Here is a 19,995-nt window from a genome sequence, read left to right as displayed (position 1 = left end):
ATCCACTTAGCATTTATAGACCTGTCCAGTGCATTTGATATGGTGAACAGAGCAAAACTGTGGGACATAATGGATACAATGGGGATTGAGCAGGATTTGCTGGATTTGATCAAACGTTTATACTCTGACCTCTCTATTTTAATTCAGTTTGGACAACATGGTGAAAGGTCTCATCCCCTTGCTTCCAATCGAGGTGTTAGACAGGGCTGCACACTGGCACCTTTTCTGTTTCTACTGTACATAAACGGCTTGTATAATTGTTTGGTCCAAAATGGTAAAGATTTCCCCAGGATGAGTTTTAGACAATTGCCAATTTTATTATATGCCGATGATGCTGTTTTAATTGCCCGCACGGGCAATAGTCTACAGACCCTCCTGGATCTTTTTTCAACACATACACGAGAGCTTGATTTGAAAGTCAATTTTAAAAAATCACACGTTATGACCTGCGGTCCTAAAACCACTCGCACCAAATGTTTTAGAATGGGGGGGAACACCTTGACAAAGGTAAAAGATGTTTGCTACCTAGGTCTGTATCTAAGTTCCACTTTGTCTTGGAAATTCCATTTGAATTTTAAGTTCCAACAACTGGCAAGAAATGTTGAGGCAATCTTTCGTTTTGCCCGCAGATTAGGGCATAGACCGGTCCACCAGATCATCACGCTCTACAACTCCAAATGTGTTTCGGCAGCGATATATGGGGGTGGCCTTTGGGGATATATCAGTCCAAGCATTCTACAGCTTGCAGAGAACAAATTCCTTCATCGGTTACTTATGGTACCTAAGAACATAGCAAACATGTTATGCCATGAGGAACTGGGAATCTGCTACATTACAGATTTGATAGATATTGCCCCACTTTTGCTATGGATAAAAGTATGGTCAAACCCGGCGGCTACTTTAACACACGATTGTGTAAAAGACTGTATTTCATTAACAACTGTAACAAAATTCCATGGTTACATTTTGTTCACAATGGCTTCCGAAACTTGGACTTGGAGTATATGTATTTTAAACCAGAGCTCCTGCCAGCCAATGTGAAAGAAATTGTTAAACTTCGACATAAGGAGCATGTTATGAATCTTAGATACCAAGTGGCAGAGAAATTGAGTTCTTTTAATTCATACATACAAATTCTATCATCAGACTTGTTAGAACCTTATTTTGTTTGGTTCCCGACCCCTTCTTTATACTCTTTACTCGTACTTTTTAGATTTAATATGATCCATTTTAGAGTGGCGTTCCCGATAAAATGCGTGTGGGAAAAAACACTACCGCCATGCCCTTGCGATAATTTTTCGAAACAAAGTACTTGCCATTTTATTTTATTCTGTAAACTTTACTCAGTTCCCAGGAAATCCTTTCTATTACCCATTTTGCGTAACTTGCACACTTCTTCCTACAAAGACGGATTGACTGGCATTCAAAGCCTCTCATCTAAACAAATGTGCATTTCTATTTTTAGTTTTATTAAATCTGCTATCACCATTAGAAACCGATATGAACTGGTAATGTGACCATTTATTAAGAGAAACTAGGCATTGTCTTATTACTATATTGTCCTATTATTATATATGCTTTTATAAGTATTTATTATCTTATACTGTTTTAGTATGCTTGGGCGGTAAACTTAGATTTAATAGATTTGCTTTTGATGTATACAATAAGTGCTGTATTTTATGATGACTTTTATGTATGCATGTGCACTTTTATGGCAAAACGCTGAATAAAGTTATTTTGACTGACTGACTGAAGAAAGCATGTGTGACCAGATGGAAACAGAATTAAAACTTGGTTGGTGCAGTGCAAAGTTGTCACTTGTATGTTTATAGGGCTAATAGGACCCAGCCTGTGTCTGAGAAGGTACAGTTAATAAGGAAGCCATTATTTTAAAAAAGCATGAAAATATAAGACAGGCTGCCACAAAAAATGTAAAGAGACTTTTTGTTTAATAAAAAACAATTTTTGCAAAATATATATTTTTTGTGGTAAACAAAGGTAATTATATCTAAAATAGCACACACACCTGAAATATTAATTTGAATTGAAGTAATCAGTGAGAAACACATGGCTTTATGTTGATTTGTAATGCAATCACTGAAGATATTGGTGTGTAACTAGAGAGCACACATGCAGCACACATGGAAAGAGGGAAAAATGAAGAGAAATAAAACTATTTCTCCTCGTTATGCCTGGTCTGGGGAGGTATAAGGGTTTGGCATTGCCTCAGGTCTGCGTGATTAAGTAAATATGGGGCAGCATCAAAATCCATGGGTGTTGGATGGGAAAACCCACCACAGCACCTAGCACTGCTTTGTCTTACTCCTTATCTATGAGGTCATTCAAAGTCAGGCAAAGTGGCTTTGCATCACCTCATAGATATGATTGAGAGGCTTGAGCCACCTGAGCATCAAAAAAGTGATGCTTCGGCTGTGGAAGCCTCTCCTGAATATGCTCCACAGTGTGGTAGTTCACAGTCTGCGACAACTAATCATGTGAATCTGCTGGTATTTCACACCATGCACCATCGCAATAGATGTACAGGGTTTTAGTTCAAATTCTGCAGCAGCTGAGCAGGTGTATTTCCTGGTATGACACAACATACACAGCTGAATCGGTGTACTGGGTGGTAGTGCACACTCTGCAACAGCTGAGCAGGGGAACTTGCTGCAATATCACACCATGCATCGACTGAATAGGAGTATGAGGTGTTAGTTCACATGCTGAAACAGCTGAGCAGGTGAACTTGCTGGTATATCACACCATGCATCGGCTGAATAGGTGTTCTGAGTGTTAGTTCACACTCTGCAACAGCTGGGCAGGTGAAGAGTGTGGTATCTAATGTCCTGTAGTAGTTTAGCAGGTGGAATTTGTGGTATTTCAAATCTTGTAATAGATGAGCAGGTAAGCAATGTGGTAGTCCATGCTTTGCAGGTGCATAGCTAGGGTAGGGTAGTTCAAACTTTGAAACAGTTGTGAAGGTGACTAAGGTGGTGGTTCATCCCCAGCAATACTCAAGAATATTCACTCAATTGAAAAGCTTCTAGTAGCTTAACAGTTGGTTAGCAATATCACGCAATAAGCCGATGAGTTAGGTGGAGATTCAGAAGTGCACAGGGTAAGTAATGCAAGTCAGTGGGCATGAAGACATTGTACGTGTGGTCACATACAAGCATGAGATTGGTTTGTTCATCACTGTCCAGTGAGTCACTCACCAGGCCATGCTTTTCCCTGCGTTCCTGCCCTTGCCCTCTGGGTGTATAATACACACGAAAAGAGCTGCATCTAAGAATGGAGCAGACCAGCATCTGAGAAGCAGCTGTCCTACAGTCCTAAATCCTGCTGGTGTTTTCTTTGGGATGGAAAGGATCCAGTTGGGAAGACTTTAATAAAAGCGTTCTTGAACCTTAAGACCTCGATTGTATTTATAGAAGTTCTTACTCTCGGAATGCTGGAGCACTCATAAAAGAAAACACCCCTAAATCATGACGTCAATGGTAATTAAGCAGCAGTGCTGAAGGTGAGGTTGAATGGTGCGAGTACCTCTCGCGCCTCGTCCATCTTGGTTGCTGATGTGTAACCTTTCAGCTGACTTGACGCACTGTGTCATGTGTTGGTTTTAACGAGGGGGTGCACTGCAGCCTGTTGCAATCAGAAACATGTGCCCCACCTGAGGCTACACAAAGGCAATAACTGCAGATTTCTCCGGCAGCCTCGTCTAACCACAAGCTACCATTAGAAACGAGAGAACTCCAAGAATTTTAATACAGATGTCTGGCCTATATATTAATTTAAATTGAAAGGCTTTTGTATGCTTTCTTCCTGATATTACGGCCGGGAGGCACCGCGTTCCACTGGCAAGCATCTTCAAAACATCTTTTTTTTGTTGTTTTTTTTTGTATATGAAGTGAACGCTCTATGTGTTGACGGTGCCTTTCTTTGGGGACTTTTGTAATGCATACTGTTTCATCTTTTCTGTGTTCAATTTGTGAGAAAAAGCAACAGAAGTATGGTTCTGATCAGTGCTCTACTGACTCAAGTTTCAGTATTTCTAAAGAATTTGATTGCCAATAATAGGAGTTTAAGTTAATATGGCAGCTTTTTCAGAATACGATCCCAATGTGGTTTGTATTTTAAGCACACGAGAAGCTAATGGTGCAGTTTGTGTCTCGCGAGGCGAAGCAATGCCTCTTTTAAGTGAAGACAGAGAGCGGATTATCCAAGGGCCTGATGTAATATCATTCGCTATATTTTGTAGCTTCTGCAACATGAATCAAGGATATTTTTTCCCGTCTGTCCCAGTGCAAATTTATAATTAGCTAGGATTTGCAGAATTCCTGGCCGATTAAGATTAATGAGTGCAAGAAATTAGGTTATTAATGGCAAAGGACGTGAGTCTTTCACCCGTAACAACCAGTAATAATTCTGCAATTCTCTTTTTACTGCAGTACCATCCTGTAGAACTTGACTCTCGCAGGGTAGCAAAGCAGAGCAGTCCATGGTCTACTCAGAGGTGATGCAGGCTAATAACCCCAGCTCACTAGCAGGCAACAGCAACCCTTGATAAATTATTGTCCGGCTATTGCGTCCTCTTTTAAAAAGGAAAATTACTTTATTACACACACTACTAAACAGTACACTTTCAATTACAACAATCTACGATCAGGTAGATGAAAATACCTTTAGGGACACCTTCATATCATGTTACACTCCTAATGCCCCCCTGATTCCAGTAACCACAATATTGACTGCCTATAGCATATGCAATATCAGAATATGACGGGGTGCCGTTATCAATAAGTCTAGCCCAGTGGTTCCCAACCTTTTGATTTCTGTGGACCTCCACTTTAACATTAATGGAACCCAGGGACCCCCACTGAATCATTATTAGAATCTGGGGACCCCTGCCTGAGTCATTACTGGAAGCTGGGAACCAAATTTGGCAATATTTGTTAGTATTTTCAACTTTTCTAGGCTCTCGCAGACCCCCTGAGAAGGCTTTGCGGACCCCCAGGGGTCCCCGGACCACAGGTTGGGAACCACTGGTCTAGCCTATTGGCTTTGTTGGGATGTCACCACATTAGTAAATGCACAAAATGTAATATTTCACTATTGCAACAACCCATTGAAAAGAATGGGGACTGCCAATAAGCAATATATGTTATAACCCACCATTGAGGTCAATTGATATAGTGCCAATAACATTCATTATATTATCAACCATCAACATTCTCAATAAAGCATTGAACTGAAAAACACATCTCCCAGGATCTTATTTCAACCTTCACTATGCTGTCCGACTTCATCTTTAGGACCAACCAACAGACCTCCACACACTCCAGGGCTTCAGAGCACAAAGCTCCAACTCCAGGAGTGCTTGCATCAATGGAGAGCCTCTCTTGGGGTCAGGTTTATGAGGTCCCAGAAGACTCATGGTACCTTTTTTATAAAGCACAGTTCTGGGGTGCTGCTGTGCTCCCAGCAACACCCAAACACTCTGAAACTAATGCTGCTGGTGCACAGTAGGGAGGCCAACACGTTAATACTCAGCAGGTATTATAGACGATCTGCAGGAGGCTGGCCCTCTATTTAGTGTGCAACATTAAGCACACTGTGCAGGGTGTCCAGGCAACCATACATTGGTTTACAGAGGTAAAAACTAGATCACCTAATGCTCTAATTTTTATGTAGCTTGGTCAAGCAGTTAGGCTAATCTTGGAGAAGTGCGAAACATTTCTTGTAGCCACTATATCAATAAATGAGACCACACATTCAAAAGAATAACTCAAGACCAATTTACAAAAATACTTCAGATCTTTATATAAATTGTAAGACCAAGATCATCCAGATCAGGTAAGTCCTTTTCAAGTTATGAATTTTTGAAGTTTTAATAAAGTTAGTCTTGTTATGTATAATTATGCACCATAGAAATCAATAGAGAAATACTTTGAAAATTCACAGAAAATCAGGCAATGCGTTTATCAATGTCTCCTTTTGCAGGTATATCGAGGTTGTCAATGGGTACCCTGGACAAGCTGGAGAAGTTTGGGCAACTCTTGTTTCAGGTGGGAGCAGCTGCAGAAAGTCAATGGAGCTGATCCAAGGCCACTGCAGGGGACCACTTGGAAAAGCACTGCATAGGCAGACTTAAAGGTAAGTCCGGTTAGTCCCATAGGGGTGTCGAGATCTCAAGGGGTTAGCCTTAGGGAACAGCTGGTTCTTTGGTGCAGGGCACAGTGTGGCCGGATGAAGACCGTATTGGTGAGCCAGGAGCTGTGTCCTCACGGTCTGTCGCGTGAAGCCCTGGGTGAAATTTGGTCCAGCTGCTGCGTTTGGTTCCTTGGTCAGCAGCTGGTCAGTGAAGTGGCCTTCACTTGGTCTTTGGTTCCTTGGTGTTGTAGAATGATGCCTTCACTATGATTTTTGAAGAGTGGAGGTCTTCTTGGGTTTTGTAGAGTCCATCCAATGTCCAAGCAACCCCTCAGCGGTGATAGTCGAGTCCTAGGTGCAGCAGACAGGGTTTGGAGCCTTTTCTTGGTGCAGCAGGACTTCAGTTCTTGAGCCTTGGCCCTTCTTTGTTGCTGGTCTTCTTGTGTCCTTGGAATCTGATTTTTTGGTCTGAGGATTCCCACTACTGTATTTAGTGGGTGTTTTAGGGGGTATCTGGTACTGACTAATGGGTCATCTACCTTAGAGTGGCTACACCCACTAAGTGGCCACTTTCTGTGAGCAGAGGCCACTTCCCTACACCTGATTGGCTATTTTCCTTCACTCTAAGGTGGTGGGAAATGAAATGGAAAGGTAACCTTGCATGCAACACCTTAGGGGTGGTGTAAGCTGGGGATGACCACTCCTCCTATCCTTTGTCTGGTTTCCCACTATTGCTCCCTCCAAAAGCAGGGGTTTGCAACAGGGTCGGTCATCTGCTGCCAGCAACAGGCCTGGGGGTCGAGTTTCAAGGGGGGTATGCCCTTTGAAGCTCGCCAGCAGGGCAGTGCACATTCCTGAGGAAGGGAGTGTTAGCACCTCTATCCAGGAAGGGCTTTGTTCTGAGTCCCAGAGAACAGGATTTCTTACCCCAGGGACTCAGACACTTGGCTGGTGGTGGCAGGCTGATTGTGACTGGCCAGCAACCATGCCAGGGTAGTTAGCTTTTTCAGGGGGCACCTCTAAGGTGACCCATGGGTACATTTTGTAATGAGTCCAATACTGGTAGCAGTTAGGATTTATCATTCTGAGTTGTTTGATACCAAACAACCCTGGGTTCAGAGTAGCCATCATGAAGCTGTAAAACTCGTACTGACCAGTGTCCAGCACATGTATTAAAGTGGCTGCCCTGTTCACTTACTATGCCCCAAGTTTGGCAAGGACACAGTGGGGGCATATTGCTCATGCATCTATGCCCACATATATACTATAGTGCACCCTGCCTTAGGGCTGAAAGGCCTGCCAGAGGGGTGACTTACCTATAGTGTATGCAGTGTGTTGTAGACAGGGCACACAGGCTGTGTGCCATGTCAAGTTTGTCTTTTAGGATTGCATCAGAACACTCAGCCTGCAATGGCAGTGTTGGGTGCTTCTGGCTGCATGGGCCTAGAGGGTGGCACAATCTGTGCTGCTGCCCTGAGGGACCTACCCTTAATACCCCATGTCCTGGGTACCTAAGTACCATTTACTAGGGACTTATAGTGGCAGCTAACGGTGTTGCCACTTGTGCCAATGCATCACAACAGTTTCCTGATGCTCATTCTCAACAACTAACAAGCCCATTTATTACAGTGTGGATGATGCCATTAATTTTGATGGATTGTCTGACCATGTCTATTTTCTCATTGAAGAATTGTCAAATCATGTTCCTCTTGTTGAGTGAAAAACTGAAATTTCCAGGGCGTTGGTTTCGTGGTGTGTAGTTTGAGTAGAAGCATTGGCTTTTTTCATTATTTGGTTGAGCAAATTCATTAGCATTGACTTTGACAGTTGTGTCAACTGGATTTTGAGAATGTTGAAAAGAAGCCCTTGATGAAAATGGGCTGTTTCCTGATGAGTTTTGGCTGGCATAAGTAGATGAGTAGCAGGTGGTAGATGAGAACAAGCAAAGGGGCACATTCAAATCACTCTCATATTATTTCAAGGTACTAGTCGAGGAGTGTAGGAAGTGAATGCAAGGTCTAGTGTGTTGCTTGGGCCTCTGTGCCACTGGAACCAAGCAACACATGACTGGCGAGCACCGTTTATTGCAGTCTATTTTATTTATCAAAAGTTTGTGCTCAATTCTGATTGGCTGATATGGTCTTTGGTTGGCATGGCGTGATGCTGTTGCTGCAGTTTGTGGAGAATGTCACCAGAGTTAGTGGTGTGTTAACTTTGCTGTGTCGAACTGATTTCATGGTGGAAACATTCTGCTAACTTCTTATTTTAGAGATTTCCTAAGGCAGAATGGCTACACCAGCCATGTTGGTATCGTGGTGTATGCAGTGGAGACATCTACATGCTGATGATTCACCCTTTAACATAACAAATAAAATTTGAATTGATCCCATTGTCAGTAAATGAAGTAGGTTTTTTCGCTATGAATAGGACTACAAACTGAAGAATTGGGCTAATCTTCTGTGCACATGCTTAGGGGCTGATGAAGCTCCAGAGGGGAGACAGAGAGATACTGTCAGAAGTTTTGATGGAAACACAAGCCAGTAATCAGTCTTTTCTTTTTGGTTTAAAATAAGTCATCTTACTTCCAACGAAAACCGAGACCTATCATGGATATTAGATTGTATCCCCGAGTATGCTGTTTAGTGGGTTACCACAACTATATAATTTTATAAATGCTAAGTTATATCCTATTCTGACCAATCTATTTAATAGAACTGACCAATCATGGGTACCATTCCTTATGGCCCGACCTCTTAACTTTCTTTTTTTTTAATCTGTGCTATTTTCTGGAGTTTTAATGTCTGATTTTATATAGTGATTGGTCTTAGAACAGTTTTTATCTTTTTAATAATCGATTAGATTGGTTCTAGAACAGTTTTTATCTTTTTAATAATTGATTAGTATTATTTTAGTGTCCAGCATTATGTACAGGGCAAGATCCGGAGACCACCCTGAGTATTCTTCTTTTTACAACTATTTATGGAAATATTTTAGCTATACGACCCCTTTTTATCCTTTCTTTTACTATACATTGGTTTATGGTTTTTATTTCTATGTATGTATGTTTACTTTTAAAAATGGCCTAAATTTGGACCGAATAAACTATTGATTGATTGAAGTCATCTTACTTCAAACCACTGAAGTTGTACAAGAGATTTGCTGTGGTTTTCTTGCCCTGTGTCCTACACTGATCACTGATGTCACTAATGAGTTCAAGACTTTTTTTGAGTAGTAATTAGTGTTGTATGTTTATTTTGTGCTCTGAATACTCCCCCGCTACAAAATTGGTGTCTTAGCAACAGGGGTGACTCCTCCGCAATGGCAGACGAATATCACCCCTGGCAAAGAGCCAGGAGATGAAAAATAAAATGATAGTTTGATATTGTTTTATCTTTCATCTGCTTGCTCAGCCAGCAGTGCAGGGAGGGGTGGGCTAGGTCATGGGAGGGGGGAGTGGGGGATGAGGAGAGAGTGCACCTAAGTGTGCATGTGTGTTTGGCCGGCCTGAGACAGCCGGGCAAAGACACATGCACACTTAGGTTTCTCCAGCTCGCATGTGTTGAACTGGAAAGGCAGGAAAGGTAAGTCATTTTATTTTTTTATTTTAGCATTGTTTGCCCCGTCATCTCACCACCCTCCCCCTTGACATTTGCGGCGGCCGCTGCTGCTTAGCAACCAGCGAACAGTAGAATTAACCAGTTCACCATTAAGGTTTACACAGCACAATCTTCCCTCTGCAAAATTCAACCAAAAGAATGATTTTTTTTTTATATAGTCATAGTAGCTATCTAATTGAAGATGCAAGAGAGTGTTTGTCAAGAAAATATTTCAATATTTGTGACTATATCTGGTGTGATATCGTAATGGGACATAGAATAAGTTCAAGGAGATTTTTCTAACAGAAGAGAAGGAATGCAGTTGATAAACTATTAAAAAACCTATGGAGATGAACAAGAACAACAGATATGTTATATAGTCCATAGAGCAATGATTAGTGATATAGTGATTACTGCAGAGATGACAACAAGTTCAGAGTCCAAAGTGCAATATTCGTAGCTGATAAGGTTTGTTTGGAAGTCACATGCTATCAACAAGCGCATGATAAGGCAAGATAACGCAAGAGCAGGTGACCTCTAGAGTAATCTGGCAGTGCAAGAGGGGTGGGACAAGACTGTTCTATAGGCACTGAATGCTTAAGCCAACAGTTTTTGACCAATGGGAATTTCTGTGAGTAGAATTTCTTCCATTATCCAGCAATTACTGCCTAAAGGATATCAACTTTAAGCAGCTCAGCACTGGCCACCACCAAAAGGCGTAGATTATCAAGAACTGCTGGGCCTCATCTATTACAAATGAGAACATATGCAACCCTAGATGTCCTTCAGGACATCATTCCATAACTTTGTGGTATGGACAGACAAAGCTTGCATCTGAGCATTCTCCTGCAGGAAATATTTGCGCTCCTTTGTCAACAGTTATATTCCGGTCATAAAGAACCTTCTAGAAATGATACTACACCAGTTAGTGAGTTTTGCTGGTGCTGATGCAGCATGTTTTCAAGAGGATTGCGGCTTGTATCAGTTAGTGAGTTTTTCTGGTGCTGATGCAGTATGTTTTCAAGAGGATTGCTGCTTGGAATGGAACTAAAGGGCCTTCTTCTATGTGGTGGTCAGCACCGTGTGATAATAAGCTGATAGAGCGTTCCGTACTAATAATTTACCTGTACTTGGACGCTCTTTAGGCCGATGAATCTTTTGGCTAAGTGGGACTCTCTTCACCCGAGACCAGTCAATTTTATTAAATCAATAATCAATAACGAACATAAGCAATACCCTGATCAACATAACACTTAACAATTAATCCAGAATACATTTTGGCGAACCCTGACCTTTCAGTCAGGAATAACCACACCAGTTTATTGCAAAGTTAGTGCATTTATTTCCCTATATTAACAAAGCTAGCACAATATAGATGTGTCTCAACACCAAATGATAAACGTAAATGAACATTAATAGCTGTCCATAACGGCGAAACAGGTGCAATCTATGCAGCATTTGAATAACAAGGCATTCGATAATAGCAATGCAAATCACTAATACTATAATCTGCAATGAACTTATTGCATACATTTAGTCAGCATAACAAGGTCTCAAATTGCATCGTGCGACAAAAGAAATCCTCATCTAACCTCAAATTAGCATCGGCATGTGGGACTTCATGCAAAACAATTTAGCAACATTAATTTAGAAAAACTCCTAGCTAGGGCTCTTGTCAAAAATCAGCAGTTGGTTACCTAAAAGAAACACAATGCAATTGTACAATTTCCTTTCATATTTACCAATTACAATCAGCATTCAAGGAAGTCTTCGTCTCACAGGTACCGCTTCTCGATCAGCATGGGACGGGGCAAAGGGGCAGGGGTGGACGGGGCGATTGCCTCACGGCGGCAAGATAAAACTACTACTTCATGCAAGGGATCAAAGTTAAAGTCTCTAGGGCAAGAATCATTTAAAGTCTCTTTCTCTCGATTAGAGAAAGCATCAAAGTCTCTTTCAAAAATGGCGTTGCAGCAAGGTGGGCCATAATAGCTACGGAATGGCGCAATGTCGGGCAATAGCTGATAATGGCTGTAATGGCTACTTTCTTCTCGTGCACCTGGTTTAAATAGACAACAGTTCAAATCCAGTAGGGTCTTCCATTGGAGGGTTCATAGGTTGGCTTCAAATTGTCCAATCAAAAACAACAGTTCTCAAGCTTTTACTTAAGCATACATTATCCTTGGAGACGGGTACGCAAGTTGCAACATTTTATACCAATTAACTCACTTTCAGAGCTTCCATTGTCCGCACCTGCAGATTGACCTTGGAGCAAAGAGAAAAATGCCAGGCTGGCGCGAAACCTTTAAGATAAGCATGTGAACGATCTCAGTGGAAAAGTACAGCTTCAAGCAAAAATACACGTTTATTAGCACATTGGAAAAATACGAGCATCTAAACCGTGAGACCAGGCAACTAGGCCAAAGCCTCTGCTAAAGTTATGCTAAGCTAAAACATTTCAAACAAGCAAATCGTAGCACACGTTTATGATTATGTCGCATTAGTGCAATTCTAATACACCACGTTATATAAAGCACGCTTATAAATGTTGGCAAAACTACTCTGAGGGCACATTTTGTCCCCGTACAATCTTTATTAGTTCGGTTAAAGTCACACATGATTATTGCAGCACTACGTTTATGCGCTAATAAATGTAAAACCTTCATTTCAGCTTCATCAATCCCTCCTCTGATGACTACTTGTCATCACACAAACTATTCCCACAAATTTTATTCCATTAAAATTCTGTCAGTTCTCTTTTCCTTTTAGTTCCCCTAGTTTTCGCTTTATATTCTTCTGCCATTCTTTTCATCATTTTCTCTTCCTTCCTTCTTTTAATTCTTTCCATAATCATTATTATTCCCCTTTTTATTCCCCAAATTCCAAATATACAAATCAGTACTATTAATATCCCTGTATTATTTTTAGCAATATTCCATTCCAAATGCCACCAAGCCAATTTCCCACTGATACAATTCCCTTTCCAACTTTCTCCCACACTCCTGGTTCTTTCAGTTCCTTCAAATCTGCACTCTCTTTTGTTAGATTAGCAAGCATAGTTTTAATTTTCACACTGTTATCTGGAATATACGTGCAACAGTGTCGTGCACCAAGCATTTTGCAAACACCGCCATCCTTTGCTAAAAGAATGTCTAAAGCAAGCCTGTTTTGAAGAGTCATAGCTCTTTCCGCTGCAAGTTCAGCATCTATCAGGATTATAGCACCTGAAAACTTTGTCAACATGTTATCCACTATAGTAGACAACTTTCTTATTTTGATGGAGTTCAACACAACTCCCAATGAAGGAATCATGGCTCCAAATATATCTCCTACCACAGCAGCTGCGGTCTCTCTTTTCTGGATACGATGGGATCCAGATGTCTTTTGAATCATCGATAGGTCATCCAGTTGATAAACCTTTGGGAACACTATACCCAAATAACATCTCCCCCACCATCCCTTTGGAAGACGATAATAGGCATTATACCCACAAATGTAATATACACCTGGTATGACAGGGTCAAGTCCGTTCATCATGAATGTCCATTTGGCCTTAAAGATAAACGTATGTTTACACTCACTCGCTCCTACAAAAATGTTATCATAATAAGATTCACCTCAATATATACAAAATTTCCCTACATGCCAAGCATCTAAAGCTATTCTCCCTTGTGTTTTTATTGCAGCAAAATCATAATTATCTACTGAAGTCCTCTTATGTAGCTCTTTTTCTAATTTCGCATTCATTTCTGCCCTTCTATCATCTGTGCGATCTAAAAAGCTTATTTCTACTGCAGAGAGCGAGCAGGTAAGGTTTTCCCTATGAGCGTGAGCCGTTTCAAAAGGTTGCATTGGCTCGAAAAATTCCCTCATTATTTTAGCATCCCAATCTTTAGCAATCTGGCTTAGCTGCGCTATTATAGGAACATATGCAAAGGTAACATCATAATTTGAGTAAAAATACTGTATGTTAGTTTGACCATAAAATCTAGACATTACTATACTACATGTAATCCCGTATGTAAGAGGCATGTGGTGATAAGTCACCCCTTCCTTTACTGATGTCGGTATCTGTGTACACACATAACAATCTTTCGCATCCATAGTCTCAACATATTCTGTTAGCAAGCGATAGAAAACGTTATACGAAAGCTCCTTCTTATCATGCAAGTGTCTCTCATCTAATTCTAGTCTTTTCAACGCAGTTAGTTCAGTGACAGTAACAGGAGCAAAAGTAGAAGCACCTATTTTCTCATTCTCACCCTTTCCATGCATTGCAAGCACTATTGCCATTATTATTAGTACACATGCAATTATCAAGCCTATACACGCATATTTACAATATTTCTTTCTACTATTTTGCGTCATGATCTGTATAGAATCAGAGAGCTAGAAGCACCTATAAAAGAAACTATTTGGCAATTCAGTTACGAAGCTGAACGAGCGCAATGTTCACACAGTTTTCTTCAAGAGGCCAGTCACTTATCGGTTAGCAGCATTTGTCTCAATTCGGCAATAACTCAGTCTTTATCAGTTCAGCAAGTGTCTCATCCGGTTTAGCAATATCTCAGCTGGTTGTTTGTATCACGTTGGATTGTAGCAAGCAATATCATTTATTACCCTTTCAATCGACAGAGTCCATAAAACTTTTCTTTTCTATTGGTATCTCTTCTTCTTCGTTCTCGAGGCTTAGAGATACAAATTCGTCAGTCCAATCGTCATTGACCACATATGCCCATTCTGGACCGGAATATCTCCTGTTCGGTATCCTTTTCCTTTTCAATTTTGCTTCTCTTTTCGATTCTGCCTCGCTGGTACTTTCCTCTTTAGCCAAGTCTTGTCCTTCTCTTGAGGATGATACCACGACAGACACTTCCTTTCTTTTCTCTTTCACTTTTGGCCTTTCTCCGTCGTCCAAATTTTCTCTAGTTCTTAGTTTTATTGGTGATATACTTAGTCTCCTCTTTGCACCGTGTCCATTTGATGGACCTGCGATCTTTTCTGTGGAAGCTTGAACTGTTTCGTTCTGTTCTACCTTGTCCCCTCCTTCTGGGGCATCAATCACGTTCTCTTTTTCTTTTTCTGTATCGTCTGCTTCTGGGAAAGCCCTCCTCTGGTCAGGCTCTCCTGCTTTTTCACCTCTTTCGAGCCCTTCGTCACCGTTACTTTCGTCAGGCTCTTTATCACTTTCAGCTGCTTCAGGTTCTTTGTCACCTTCAGCTGCTTCAGGCTCTTTGCTACCCTCAGCTGCTTCAGGTTCTTTGTCACCTTCGGCTGCTTCGTCGCTGTCTGAGGTTTCTCCTTGGTCTTCCCCAAGTGAGTCTGTTGCTTCGTCCTCAGAGAATGTTTCCCTCTCTTCTGTTCCTGCCTGTTCGCTTTCAGTTCTGTTTTGCTCTGTCTCAGCACTCAGCACTGTTTTATCAGGCACTGGCAGTTTCAGCGCTTCAACTTCCTCATCTGTGGGACACAACACTTTCTTTGTGTGACTGGCGGTGACTCAGAAAACCCTTGAGGAATTCGACACCAACTGTACACTCTGTCTAAGAATTTGAAACAAAAGAGAAATTGGCTGTCCTCATGAAGAGGCACCGAAAAGAATGCTTGTGACAAGTCGATGACTGAGAACCACTCGGCATCGCAAGGGACTTGAAACATTATCACAGCTGGATTTGGTACGACAGGGCAACACTTGACTATGATGTCATTTATTTTCCTCAATTCCTGCACAATTCGGACCTTTCCACTTGGCTTTATTAGTCCCATGATTGGTGAATTACATGGACTGCTTAACACTTCTTTCAGTACTCCCTGCTTTACAAATTCGTCAATGAGTTGGGCAACTTTCATGAGGGTGTCTTGTGCCATGTGGTATTGTGGGGTCTGGGGAAAGGTTGCATTGGGTTTTACAGTCACTTTCACTGGTTCCACTCCTTTCATCAATCCCACCTCTTTCCCTGTCATATCCCACACTTCCTTTCCGACTGTTTCCCGTAATTCAGCTGGAATATCTTTTTCAGTTATCATAGGGAAAAGGCAAATCAGAGGATACTCTTCATCAACAGTTTCCATCTCATCCCCCTCTACACTGTCCTCTTCTTCCCCATCACTGCTCGTCTGAATTTTTATTCCCTCGTTCGAACACATAATCGAACATCCCAATTTGCACAATAGGTCTCTCCCTAACAGTGCTATCGGGCTTGAGTCACATACCACAAATTTATGTAACCCTTGATAGTTACCGATGCTGACTGGTACCGGATCTGTAATTGGGTTTGTCAGGTGCCTGTTTGCTACTCCCACCACTTGAACTGTTCTCCCTGAGAGCGGCAAATTTGGTACTTCAATGCTCTTAACAGTTGAACGTGTTGCTCCTGTGCCAACCAAGAATGAGACACGATGACCCATTACTCTTCCCTTCACGTACGGACCCTTTTGATCAACTTCCAAGGATGCTGCAAGCACACAATCTCCTTCCTCTCCTGAACTTTCACTCTCCCACACATTGTTTATTCCACTCTCACTGTGTAATGGGAACTGTTGTACGGTGCCATTTGTATTCATTACCTGACCCGAGACCTGTGGAGGAACCATCACTTGCTGCTGACTCATTGGTGCCAAAGGTATTTGCATTTGCTGATTAGGTACCATGGGAAACTGCTGTTGCATTGGCTGCATTTGCGTCATCTGCATACGGGGCATCTGCATCTGCTGCGGCTGCATAGGTTGTAATCCCTGCAACTGATTTACGGTCAGAAAATGTGGGTTTGGACCTCTCATTTTCGGTCCCCTCATTGTCTGAAATGCATTGACATCATTGTTTTGCTGACCAACACCTGCACCTTCCTGCACCACCATCGGGCACTCGCGTTTCCAATGACCGACAATTCCGCACACGTGACATGGCATCACCTTTTTCAATGCCTGCACACCATTCGGAGTCACAACAGTGTTCAAATCCGGACCATTATTCCCAAAACCTCCTCTGCCTCTGCCTCTCGCCTGTGGCTGAAACATCATATTTCCCTGCAACTGCGGCTGCGGTTGCGGTACCTGCTGTTGGAACCCTTGCAACCCTTGCAAACCTTGCAGACCTGTCTGAGCTGCTTTAAGTTGCATCATCATCACTTTCTCCTTCAACCTTTTCTGTTTCACTTCAATTTCGTCGCTACAGTATTTCGCATAATTCAACACCTCATCAATCGGTTTCGATTGCCAGCAAATCAAATGCGACTTTATCATCTGACTTATCTCTGGTCTCAGCCCTTCCACAAATCTAAACACAAAATGAAGCATGTCCTTCGCCTCTATTGTTTTCGTGCCACTGTAGTTCTTGAACGCCTTCAACAACCTCTCATAGTAACTATGAATCGACTCTTTAGCCTCTTGGGCAGTTCGATCTATCTTCTGCCAATCCACGTTTTTCGCAGCCACCTTCGTCTTCAAATGCTCAATCACCTTATAGTACAGGCTCATCACCATAGGTGATGGTGCACCCGTATCCCTGTCTCTCTCTGGTTCACTTGTCGGCCAACCTACAGCTCTTTTGCAATCCTCCCACAAATCTGCCGGAACCACAATCTCAAAGAGAGTATTTAGGTCTTCCCAGAGACATTTTGCAAGCTTCACAAACCTGTCAGTCTGTTGATACCATTCAATCGGTTTCTCTCTTAGTTTGGGAAAATCATCCGTAAAAGACTGAATGTCGCTTCTGTGCCATGGTACATGTATTAATTTTCCCCCTGCTGTCTCCCTCATTGGTAACATGGTTACTGCATCACTACTCTGTGGTCTTTTCTCGTTGAGCTCTGAGACACTGTCTTTCCTCTTTTCCTTTCTCTTTACCCATCTGCTTTCCCATTTGTCTAAGCACCTCCACACTTGTGCACTCTGCAGCAATTCTCTAAGGTGTGCCTTCATGCCTGCTGACCTCATGTGTTCAAAATCTGTGGTCCCGAAATCCAATCTGTAGCTCCTGCTCAAGTGTTTTGTCTTGTCTATATCAACCCCGTTTTTGTCAGCTATTTCCTGCAAGCTTTTATGTACCTTATTCACTTCTCTCGTAATCCTGGGACATAGATATCTCAGCTCTTCTTCCGAGTAGGACTCTAACCTATTCACACCCATAGTCCCTTCCACCAATTCTTGTGCTTCCATGTTCAACCTGACCCTATTCAGATAGTCTTCTCCCTTCCCACTGGCTGAGCTTTGTGTGGAATTCAGACTGTTAAACCACTGTGTCAGCTGTTGTACATTCAACCCCATCAGTGTAGCGTTCACATCGACTGCCATTGATGGTTGCGGCAACTTTTCAGTGTTCGATGACAGCGGTATCACCAGTGGGGGACTCGACCTCACCAGTGTTGACTGAGCACATATGGGACTAAACTCCATCAAGGACCCAGATCCAGTTGGCTGAGCCGCTATCGGAGTTATCCCTGGAGTGTTTTCTATGCACCTCCTTTCTGTCCCATTCTGCAGCATTGATCCCTGACCGCTCATACCTAAGTTAGGCTGACTGTACAAAGGTACCGGTGGACCTACAGTAATGGGTAGCGATATCGCATCTGGGTTTTGTCCATTTCCCATGTTCTGAGACATGTTCATTCCCACACTATGGGTCATCATTGCCGGCATGCCCATCTGGCTCCCCGTCATCTGAGCATGTGCTGTCCCCCCCTGCATCTGCTTTTGAGGCATCAAAAACTGTGTTGATTCGGCTTGTGCCAATGTCGGGTTGTGACCATTCTGTACTCCCCTTACGGTTGGATCTAGAATCATTCCTGCACTGTTGTCACTGCTGTAGTACCCTGGGATCTGCGGCTGATAATTTTCTGCTGGTTTCAACGTGGGCACATCTGGATATATTCTCCTAACCTGCGGTATCTGCGGGGTGAACAGTAAACTCGGGTCCTTAGACCCCGATGATGCTCCTGAACTCTGAGTTTCACTGTTCTGTACCGGTGCCGGAGGGGCAGAACTGGTACTTGGACCTTGTCCACTCTCTGCATAAGGTGGTGGACGGTCGTTCAGCAATTGCATGATTAACTCCTCATCCTCTAACTCCTCTTCTCTTCTCAACTTTTCCTCGTCCTCTCTATCCTTGGAACACCTCCTGTTTGTCTTACAGGTAGCTTTCTTACCTGTCTCCTCTTCTTCCTTAGTAATTGCGGGGAACAATTTTATTCCCTGCAATACATCTGACCTCCACACCTTCTGTGCATTATCCCACCTAGCATCCGCTAGTGTCTTTTCTACCTTCCTTATCCTAGTCTCAAACTTATTTTGCTGCTGCTGTCTAGCCATTAGTTCCCAAATCGCTAGAGCCTCAAACTGTGCTGGCCTTGGAGGTACCTTCATGTCGTACATCGCGAATCTCAAATTCTCTAGGATCCTTATATTGAATGTCCCATGGATCGGGAATGCTACGCTCCCATGTTTCTCTGTCAGCTTGTGCCATTGCTTTAGCCAAAGGCACGGAGCTACCCCCTTTTCCTCCATTACAATGTAAGCTGGTGTGCCTTCGGGCGGCGTCTCCTCTCCTACGCTCGCTTTAATGTAAGACTCCCCCTTCATCGCACTCCTTAATGCTTTAAAAAATTTCATTTTCTCGTCTTTTATTTCACAAAGTTTGTAATCAATAGGTGACTTTAATTCCCGGAATACTCTTCGCTTGCCTTTCCCCTTCCAATCGAGCCCCACGGACTGCATCCAATCCGTGCGCGACCCTTCTCACCAACCAACCTATCCCAGCGCGGCTCCTAGTGACGTCACACTCACACACACTGCGGCTGACAAAGCCTCGCGGCTAGTCCTCCTTCACTCAGCTCCTCTCGTAACAACTTCTGGCATGTATCGCGAGCAACCAAATAATAATAAAACAGATCTGTCAGTTTACTACAGGAAGGGTAACACAATCGCTTCAGGACCTTAGGGATTTTTCACTAGCCTCGGCAGTTATTCCATCTTTCTTGGTCCCCACTTTCGCAAGCAAATCTGACCCGCAGACCTACTCTCAACTTGTCAATGATCTATTCTAGTGCACTTAGAATTTTGTCAAAGCCCCGAAGTCGAAGTTTCTTTCACTCCCTTAACACACGTACCGACTCGTTGACCACGCCCGATCAACCTACTAAACCGACCAGACCACAACATAAAACAACATACTCCGGAGTCTCTTGACCTCGCAGGGCCCGTCTCAACAACAACAACCACGTGGACCTTTTTATGCACGAAGCGCCACATGCACATG

General features: G+C 42.6%; 1 protein-coding gene across 7 annotated transcripts in view; it reads left to right on the top strand.

The window, feature by feature from the left end:
* ERG (ETS transcription factor ERG) overlaps nt 1-19,995 on the top strand; it is a 651,652-nt gene that overhangs the window by 381,347 nt on the left and 250,310 nt on the right. The window contains exon 1 of one of the 7 annotated variants that reach the window (XM_069202568.1): nt 6,066-6,153. The exons of the other annotated variants lie outside the window; for them this stretch is intronic. The gene's annotated coding sequence lies outside the window, so the exon portion shown is untranslated. Of the gene's footprint in view, nt 1-6,065; nt 6,154-19,995 lie in introns of those variants that run through there. 7 annotated transcript variants of the gene reach the window in all.

The sequence above is a fragment of the Pleurodeles waltl genome, chromosome 8 (assembly GCF_031143425.1).
Source record: "Pleurodeles waltl isolate 20211129_DDA chromosome 8, aPleWal1.hap1.20221129, whole genome shotgun sequence".
In the NCBI taxonomy this organism is placed as follows: Eukaryota; Metazoa; Chordata; class Amphibia; order Caudata; family Salamandridae; genus Pleurodeles; species Pleurodeles waltl.
The sequence above is the reverse complement of the archived record's forward strand: the minus strand, read 5'-3'. Positions and strand labels throughout refer to the sequence as shown.